This window comes from Sceloporus undulatus, chromosome 5 (genome assembly GCF_019175285.1).
Source record: "Sceloporus undulatus isolate JIND9_A2432 ecotype Alabama chromosome 5, SceUnd_v1.1, whole genome shotgun sequence".
Classification (NCBI taxonomy): domain Eukaryota; kingdom Metazoa; phylum Chordata; class Lepidosauria; order Squamata; family Phrynosomatidae; genus Sceloporus; species Sceloporus undulatus.
In genome coordinates, this window is record NC_056526.1 from 160,277,912 (window position 1) to 160,288,088 (window position 10,177).

Here is a 10,177-nt window from a genome sequence, read left to right on the forward strand (position 1 = left end):
CAGGCATGGGGATGCTTTTACATTATGGCCTACATGACTCATTTATTATCTTCTTGTCCATGTCAAGCATAAGGAAATCTCTCAGTTTCACCTTCTCTCATATTTGACTTAACAGCTAATGTGGTGTAGTGCTTTGAATGTTGGACCTGGGAGCCCAGGCTTCCATGCCCAGCTATGGAAACCCACTGGGTGACCTTGGACATTGCCTTCCTCAAGCCATAGAGGGAGGCAATGACAAACCTCTTCTGAACAAACCTTCCAAGAAAACTCTATGATAGAGTATCCATAGGTTGGAATTGACTTGAAGGCATAACAACAATCCATTTGACTACTGCAGATCTCAAGTCTTCCCATCTTAAATTTGAAGAATTTACAAATGTTGGTTATTCTTATAAAAAGAAATTAAGAAGTGTGTGTGTGTGTGTGTGTGTGTGTGTGTGTGTGTGTGTGTGTGTAATACTATTTAAAACAGGGTTGCTTCAAGGATGCAATAACCTGAGGAGGGCAATTGATGATCAGGACTCTTGGAGGTCTGTCATTCAGAGCATCACCATAAGTCGGAGAGTAAATAACAATAACAAAGCTTATGAAAACATCTATTTGCTGTGGAACATTAGCAAGAATGGACTATTTCTCTTATATCCTGCTCCTGGACTTCCCAGAATCAAATAACAGATTAATGCTGAACTGGCTAAGCCTTTGATCGAATCCAGAATTGTTCTCGTGATGTGTTTCTTCAATATGGCTTTGCTAGAACATTCTTCAGGTATTCTTCTTCTTCTGCTATGCTAGGAGGGTAGAAGGAGGAGGATATGAAGGAGAAAAGAAAAGCTGTAGACATTTCTTGCTTCTTTCATATTTAACACACAGCCACATATTTTATATTCAGACATTTATGAAAACACATTATAGATTTGTTGAAGGAAAAAGTTCCTTTATCACATTTGCTCTGTCAGTAAGTGCATGTGGGAGAAATAAATTGATCAAATGCTGGCATTCAGACATTTATTCCCACTTCTAATCAGTAGTATATCATAATCTTCGCTCCCTAATGGAACGGAATGCAATAATTGTAACATGTTTGTCATGGACCCACTGTGGAATAGTGGTTTTGTAAACTTTACTTATTCCAGTGATAATTTAATATTACAGCTAATCCATCAAAAATAATCTTGGCTTTCCTATAAAAATGGCTGGTAGCAGAAGAAACACTAACAAGAGTCAGACTGAATTGCCTCTCAAAGGTAGAAAAATTGCAGTTTATTCTGGGAATGATAGAGAATTTTGTAGGTCAAAATTGCCAGCAGAATCCATCAGCTTTTCCCATCTTTTTCTTACTGTTGTTTTGTTTGTTTGTTCATTCTGGGTCATTTTTCACATTTTTAATTTAATACAGTGAAAGGATGGCAATACTCACACTCAGTCTAAAACAAATCTTTTTTAAAAGGGCCATGATGTGAACAAGATTAATGGAAAGATCTTCTCAGCATGTTTATTTGTAATTCATATAATATTTGCTGCTCTAGCTAGTATCTAGGAATCCATCCATGTTAATCATTTCAGTATATCAGTTTATAAAATGTATAGTAAAACTTCCCCTATACATTCAGGTTTATTAGACATATGAAGTTTGGTGCTGAACTGGCTGCATGTCATTTAGGCTGTTCATACCAGAGCTATGAATTGGGCCATGCTTTGTCCAGACTGCCCATTGAGAGGATGGAGGCGGGTGTGTGTGTGTGTGTGTGTGTGTGTGTGTGTAGAGACATTTTATTTGGCACATTCAGATAGGGCTTATCTAAATCATATTTTCATAGAGTCATTCCACTATTTGACAGAGTGAGGTGCTGACTTAGGCAGCAGTGTTGGAGTGTGATGAGATGGAAGCAAATTGTTATTATTGAATTTTAACTGCAGGAGTGGTCACTGTGGATGATTCTACCTCAGATTCCAAGATAATTTGGTTGGCTTTGGAAATGCTGTGACATGATTGGCAAATAGGGTAGAATTATACTCACCTCACATAGCAATATATCCTAGGCCGTCGTTGCTTCCAGTATCAAAAAATTCAAGGGAAATCAGGTAATTCTTTAATGTTACAGTTGGCCCAAAACCAATATAGAACAGAACAAAATAAAGAATAAAGGTAATGTGAGATGCAAAATATGGAGGCAATTTGGTTATGCACTGAAAAAGGGATTTTGGTTGTGTTTTTTATTGTATAATTTTAGAATGACAAACAGGCTCCTCATCAGTTACAAATGTCATCAACTCTTGCCTGACAGTTACCGAGGACTGCATTCAACTCAAAGCAGCATGACCTGTTTTAAATTAGGTATGAATAGTGGGTGAATTTCACTTTATCAAGGCTAAAGTTTGCTACCTGCCAGAGCTTTAAATTTCATGAAACATAATTTCTTCATGCTCCTCATTTAAATGTGACTGCAAATAATATTCCAAAAAGTCCATCCAAATGTGAATAGAATCTACAGTTAAACTGCAAAAGAACAATATCTTCGTTATAAACTGGAAAGCAGTTTCCAGAAAAGTGGTTACTTTAAAACAACACTTTGTAACAACCCCCTAGCTCCGGGTCTGCAGTATTTTGTTGGTTGTATTGATTTGATATCCCACCAGTATTTGCTAACTTGAGGGACAGCAAAATAATACTCATAAATATTTATAAAATACTGGATTTGATGCATAATTTTGCATCGAAAACTGACCTGGTGGAAAAATGACTTACCACCCCCTTCTTCTTATACACAATTATTATATTAGGAGCCCTGGTGGCACAGTGGTTAAATGCCTGTACTGCAGCCATTCACTCAAAACCACAAGATTGCGAGTTCAAGACCAGCAAAAGGGCCCAAGCTCGACTCAGGCTTGCATCCTTCCGAGGTCGCTAAAATGAGTACCCAGACTGTTGGGGGCAAATTAGCTTACTTGCTAATTAGCTTACTTGCTGTTCACCGCTATGATCTTTGGAATAGTGGTATATAAATAAAACAAATTATTAATTATATTATTCCACTGGGACTGCTATGGCCCTGTCCTGTGGAGTCCTGGAATTTGTAGTTTAGTGAGGTATTTAGTATATCTGTTATCACAAATCAAAGTATTTTTGCCTGCAACTACTAGGTCATAGATGGAAATCATGAAGCTTGTGAATGCAACCTTGGGAGGATTGTGTGAAGCTTTGGTATTGCACATCCTGATTCTCCAAACCCTGAAATAATTTTTTGGAGAAGGAGAACTCTTTCCAACAAAAAATAGTCTCTAAGGACTGTTTTCTCTCTCTAAAAGTTGTTTTGGGGCCCCTAGTCCAAACAAGAAAAACATAGGCGGGATACAAACTGCCATATAGTACGTATAGGATACGTACTAGGGTTAGGAAGGGGAGGTGCTTCCGCACCCCCCTAACCCTAGTACGTATCCTATACGTACAAGATGGCGGCGCCCCTTCTACATGGGCGCCGCCATCTTTACGTACTGGATGCATAGCGTCCAGACGTGTCGCGGCGCCTATGACATCGCGAATGCGCCGGCGGTGCTTCGCGACGTCATCAGTGCACCGCAAGAAGAAGCTCCGAAATGGAGCTTCTTTTTTGCTCCGCGCGGGAGCCGCGTGGTTTGGCTGCTGCGGCTCCCGCGCGGAGCAAACGGCGGCGGCGGGGAAGCGCCGCAAAGCGGCGGTTTGTATCCCGCCATAGCTTCCAAAGTGATTGGATGTCATTTGTGATCAATCAAAACACCACTTCTGGTTATCATTCATACCAGTGGTGTAACTGACTGAAGTTGAAGAGGCATCAACACCATTTCTCAGACACTATGCACATGTCCACCTGTGATCTGGAACTTTATTAGCTGTTGCTGTGTGCCTCCAAGTTATTTCTGACTTAGGGCAACCATAAGGCAAGCCTAACATGGGGTTTGTTCAGTGGGTTTTTTCCTTTTTCTTTCTCTGAGGATAGAAGAATGTGACTTGCTTAAGGTCACCCAGTTGGTTTCCATAGCTGACTGGCGATTCAAAGCCTGGTCTCCGGAGTCCAAGTCTTAAACCATTACACCATGCTGATAATAAATAATTATCAAAATATTGCACAATCCCAGGATTCCCAGAAATGTTGAAGGTGCATAAAAGATATGAAAATGTTAAAAGAGATGTATAGAAATAGGAAAATGAAAAAGATGGTTCTTATTCTATTCTAAACTATAATCATAGACAGAAAGGATGGTCAATTGTTATCAATGGCCAATAATGGCAACCAACCAACCCCCCCCCCCAAACCAAAAGATCATTTACAGGAAACTTAAATTAAACATAGATTAAAAAATACAGCTAAAAAATACATGGTAACAGCAAAAAAGTTTATAAAACAATTAAATAATTATTTTCTTCACTGTTAAATTTAAGCACTTAATTCAAAAACAAACCAAAATAATTATGATTAAAACATAATAGAGAGGATAAATGTAAAGCAGCAGCACCCCATTCAAAGATCCTTCAATGGCAACCAAAAACTTGTACAAAAAATTAAAAATTTTGCTAATGGAAGAAGAGGCAACAGGGCACCAACCTAGCCTCCCATGTCAAGGAATTCCATAAATCTGGGAGCAGCCACCAGGAAGGCCCTCTCCAATATCCTTCCCAAACGTGCCTGTAACATACAGTATTTCTTTCATGCCAAAGATCTCAGAATTCAGACAGACTCATGTGGGTAGATAAAATTTGAAACTGATGAAAGAAAATGTGAAGTTATTCAAAGGCAATGTGAAACATAAAATAAAAAGCTTTGAGAAACATTTTGGCCTTGTAGCCCTTTACCTATCTTTTATTTTTATTAGATCTTTAAAATGTAAGATATTGCACTTGCTTAAATATCCTTAAAACTACCATTAAAATGGTAAAATGTATACCAGATGCCCAAGTTAGCACTGCTGCTTAAAGTACTACATTCAGCACACAAAATTGTCAGCACACTTTTCACAAGCACATTTTTCACCTGCTCATGTGGCATCCACCTGTAGTTTGCTGCAAGGTCATCCAATGGAGCACTATCCTTGATGCTCAGGAAGGTAGTTTCCATCCTTCTGCCTTTTACAGGGTGTCCTCTCAGTGTCCAAAAACATTCAATAGCACGTACTTATACAAAGTGAGCTGCATGGCAATATAAATGCAGGTTCTACAGAAATCTATCTGGACATTTAGTTAATAGAAGAAAGACTTTCTAATCATTTTCACAGCCAGTCTCCAGTCCTAACATGTTTTACATTATACCTCACAATGTTAGCACTTGGCCAATACACCATGAATCTCCTATGTGCACAAATTGCAAAAACATCTGGGTTAAATAGCTTCATGCCAATCCAATGAGAAAATTCACAGAGGACCTTAAAGTACTAGAAATTGCTCATGTTATATAGAAGACAGCAGACAATATGCACAGGATCATAAAGCCTTTCATGGACACATAGGAGCCCTTCAGATTTAGAGCAACCTATAGTGCATTCTTTCTTTGGAAAATGAATGAGTTGCTTTTGGTGTGAGGATGGATAGAGGACATTTTTCCATTCTAAGAGCCCATATATGTGAGTAGCCCAAAGGATAAATGTAAAGGTAGCTCATGTGCAGCTGTTTACTAAATAATTTCCATTAAGAATGGGGTCAGACAACAAAATATGGAAAATTGGTTTTATAGCATTGGAGGATGCTTCACTCCATGGACAAGTTTCACAGTCATTCCTGAGATCCTGTTTCCTTGGAATTGCATCTGCTTTTGACTTTAGCATGAGATTGAATATTCAGGAGAGAAAGTGCTATGTATACATCATTGTATGCACTGACATATTGCAAATTGCATTAAAATTGCACCTTTTTAAAGCTGAAATCTTGTTGGTTAGTCCCAGGCAGAGTAGACCCACTGGATGAATTGTTGAATGGAGAGTCAGCATGTAGATAAATCCCACTGATTCAATTCCTCTAATTTAATCAAGACTAACCATAGAATTTAAGCCTTTATGAGTTGACATTATGTATAGATCATGAACTACCTACATCAAAAATTAGAGTAAAGCTGATGAAGAAAACCAAAACCAAAATATGATCCAAACACTATATTAATAGAATTTGCAAACAATGTAAGAAATAGGTTTGCACTATAAGCATAATTGACTGGGAATCAGAGGAACTATGGTCAGAATCCAAGGACATAGTCAAGGAAGAATGCAGAAAGACACTAACAGTGGCCAAAAAAGAGAGAAGAAACAATGCATAACAGAGGAAACTTTTCAAGTGGTAAAAGAAAGAAAATAAGCAAAAGAAAAGGGAGATAGAAACAAAACCAGAACCATGAATGCAACTGTTCAATGGCTAGTGTGCTGGGATAAAGAGAAGTACTATAATTATCAATGCAGAGAAAGAGAAGAAAGCAACCAAAAAGGAAGAATGAGAGACTTCTTCCTCAAGATCTGAGAACTGAAAGGAAAGTTCAAACCAAGGACAGGAATGCTCTATGATCAGAAGAGGAACATATTACAAGATCAAGCAGAAATCAAAAAGATAATGGAAGCAATGCATAGAAGAACTGTATGACAGAGCAGGAAAAAATGAACACATGGAGTGAAGAACCATATGAAGATGAACCCTTAATCATTGACAGCAAGTTGGAAGCTACTGTAAGGATTACTGAGAATAATAAATCTCCAGAAACAGATGATATTCCAATAAAATTGCTACAATCCACACAGGCAGAATCAACTCTAGTGATAACTAAAATATGCAAACAAATATGAAAAACAAAATGGTATAGGACTATACAAAATGTCACTGTGTAGATCACAAAAATATGAAATGAAGTGACACTACATTTGGTAGTTGTGGAGAGAAATCTATATTTAGGACAAGAGGAAAGTATTAGACCAGAATATAGAGAAATAGCATGGGTCCCAATTGGCAAGGAAGTCAGACAAAGTTGCATTCTATAAACCATAAATGTTCAACTTGTATGCATAAAATATCAAATGAAGAGCAGGTTTAAACTCTGAATAAGGAGGCGTGAAGATAGGAAGAAAGGAGCATCAACAATCTAAGATATGCAGATGACACCATACTATGATAAGATCATAATTTTTCTTCTCCTGTATGGTTTTTAACACTTTGCCTGATGAAGAAGTGAGTGGAGTTTTGAAAGCTTGAAACATGTATAGTATGCATTTTGGCTGGCCCCATAAAAATATAACTGTTTTGTGGATTTTGGATGTTATTGTACTCTTTCAACTGTAGAAGAAGGCAATAGCAAGCTCCCTTGTACATCCTGTTTAAATTGCTTGAATGTACTCTACATGGATGGGTTTTTGAAGTATCTTTTGTGATACATTTGTGCCTTGAGTCCTGTTTAGGAGAAAGGCAGTATATCAATAAAATGAATGGGATTTCCTTTGGAAATTCAGACGGTCCAAAATGTTGCATCCAGGTTGCTGATCAGGGCTGGTTACAGGGAACTTAAATTCTCCTCTTGAAACAGCTACACTGTCCATTTCTTGGCAGAATTAAAAGTGCTGATTATGACCATTAAAGCCCTACATAGCTTGGGGTCAAACTTGCTAAAAGTGGTACCTCTCTATACAGTCCAGCTGGAGTTCTAAGATCTTAGAGGGAGGGCTTCCTCTCGGTCCTATCCCCATCATAGGGATGTTTGGTGCAGATACAAGGGAGAGCCTTCTCAGTGAACTTTATTTCTTAGGAGATCCAGCTAGTTCCCTCTTGGTAGTGCTTCTACTAGCAGGAGAAAAACATCAACAACTAGCCGCCCCGATTTTTAATCACAAGGTGGAAGCATGTTGAAAGTAGTGTGTTGGTTTTATCTTGTTTCTTGTCCATTATGTTTTAACTGTATTTTAGACTGTTCTTAACCATGTATTTTTTAATAGAATTGTTTTTAATTGTTGGCTTTTATAAAATGAAACTTTAGCTAAATTTTTATTTTATATTATTGCAATACACTTTGGGTCTCATGTTGTGGAAAGCGTTGGGTATACATTGAATAAATACATAAAACAAATAATAGATCTTGCCAAGAAAACTCTATGATAGCCTCTCTATAATTTAGACTTAACCAATAAATAAATGTACACATGGCAGTCTGGTACGGCAAAGGATCATGCTAACTGGCCATCCTTTGATCCCAAGGATCTCCATAGGCACATGGAAGTCCCTCTTAGTATACATATGAAGCAAATGGACTTGGGTTTGTGTCAGCTAGCTATGCTTGACTCTGAAAAATGGTAGCCTCCATCACTTTCCTTTTTTTGAAAAAAAAATACTGTTTTTGCATAGGCATTGCAGGACACACAGGGGGAGATAACAGCCCCCCCACACCCTCAAAAAATTGAGTTAGAAAAATAATGGCCCAATGCTGTTCATCTTTCTTTTTCATGTGTTTTTCATTAACAAATGTGCTCAATGAATAGTAAAGTTATCTGGTTCAAAATTTACTCAGTCACCTTTGGAAAATTATGGCATTATCTAACAAGCCTTCCTTTTATAAAAAAGTGAACTTGTAAAACTTTCACCAATTTACTGTAGGGTATTGGAATAATTCTTTACCTTAGCTGCTTCCTTGGCGCAGGTGGATTATGCCATAGAGTCTGGAAGAAATAACAGGTGAAAATGGAGGATGGAATTTCATACTTAGTACTTGTAAAAACACAGCAATAAAAAAAGGAGTTAGTCTAAGGAAATCTGCTGACTAAAACCAACACTGGAGAAATGGAAATTATACATGTGGTTGGAGCCAAAGGCTCAATACTTCAGCTTTCACCATAGTTCATTGTGACCTGTGCTAATTAATAAGGGTAGCACAAACCAACTAAAATGGCAATAAACTCATTTATATGCAGTATAAAACCTTGCCAGAGTTTGTTTTTTTTTTTGGAAAAAGTGACCTTTTCATAAAATAAACCAGTTAATCATAAACCTTTCACTGGATTATAGATAGAGTGTTCTGTGTCACTGCCTTTTAATGATATGGGCTGCAGCCTTCAAAATGTTGCTGTTTTGCTGTGTACATTCATTTCATCAATATTAAATTAATGGAACCTGTGTGGCAGAAATAGATGTCAAACTGTGCTTGGTGGGAGAAGAAAACATACAAGGGCAGAATTGAAATCCAGGATAAGCTTCTTGGCTTGGGGTTCCTTCAGTATGACCCCAAACCCATTTTGTTTTAACCTTTAAAAGGGCTGAGAAAAAAGACCACATAGGTTGCATTTCATCATGTGTTTGGCCCTAGAAGGCCATGTTAAGCCCTTTAAAAAACCAAGATGTCAATCAGAAGATTAATGTTGGTTCAACATTCAGCTCCCCCTCATCCCTAAGTAACACACATTCAGAAGACTGGATGAAGAGAGTTTCTGTATGTCCAAAATGTATAACTGTAGGTTTTGTATCTTTGAGTGGGGACCCTGCATAAATAAGACTCATCAATTACACCTAAACACCTATGAGCATAGTTTGTGTGCCAACGTTTGTTTTCACAGTCAATGCAATGCATCTAGGTTAGATAGGGACTTCCTGCCATGATCATGTCCCCTCCACCACTACCTAGGCATGTTCAGTTCAAAAGTAATCCAGCAGCTGACATTGTTGCTGGCATGGGAGATATTTATGGAATTCTGTTGTGTGGAAAGAGAAAGGCTACCAATAGTTCCTTATTTAGCATTCTGTAATCTTTTTGTTAGCCTTAGAACCCAAATGAATAATCGCCAGAAGGGAAGCTGTGGTCCAAAAAACATGGGAGAAATAATCAGTTTGAGACCCTTTTAACTGCTCTGGTTTAGTGCTAGGAAATCCTGAGGACTGTAGTCTATTGTGGCACAAAAATCTCTGATAGAGAAGGCAAATGTCTCACAAAATTACAGTTCCCCAGAATTCCCTAGCATTGAGCCAGGGAAGTTAAAGTGGTCTCACACTGGATTATTTTGCAGTCTGTTTTTTGGACCTATTTTTGGCCTCTTGCAGTCCCAAAGTCTGTTACACTGATTATTTTATGAGAAACCCATTTAGAATGAGTTTTTTTTCCACTGGATGAAGAGAATGTGTGAATTTTGGTTCTATCTTGGAAAATTTGAATGAAAACATTCACACCACTTACACTAGACAGATTTGACAGGTACA

At 37.9% G+C, this 10,177-nt stretch overlaps 1 long non-coding RNA gene across 1 annotated transcript; it reads right to left on the reverse strand.

Annotated features, from left to right (window-relative positions):
* Nucleotides 1-594: 594 nt before the first annotated feature.
* Nucleotides 595-8,685, reverse strand: LOC121931463. Its single transcript, XR_006104138.1, has 4 exons — nucleotides 8,609-8,685; nucleotides 5,007-5,113; nucleotides 2,019-2,088; nucleotides 595-788 (listed from the first exon to the last, which is right to left on the reverse strand). It is a non-coding gene; the product is annotated as an uncharacterized LOC121931463 (long non-coding RNA).
* Nucleotides 8,686-10,177: the final 1,492 nt, after the last annotated feature.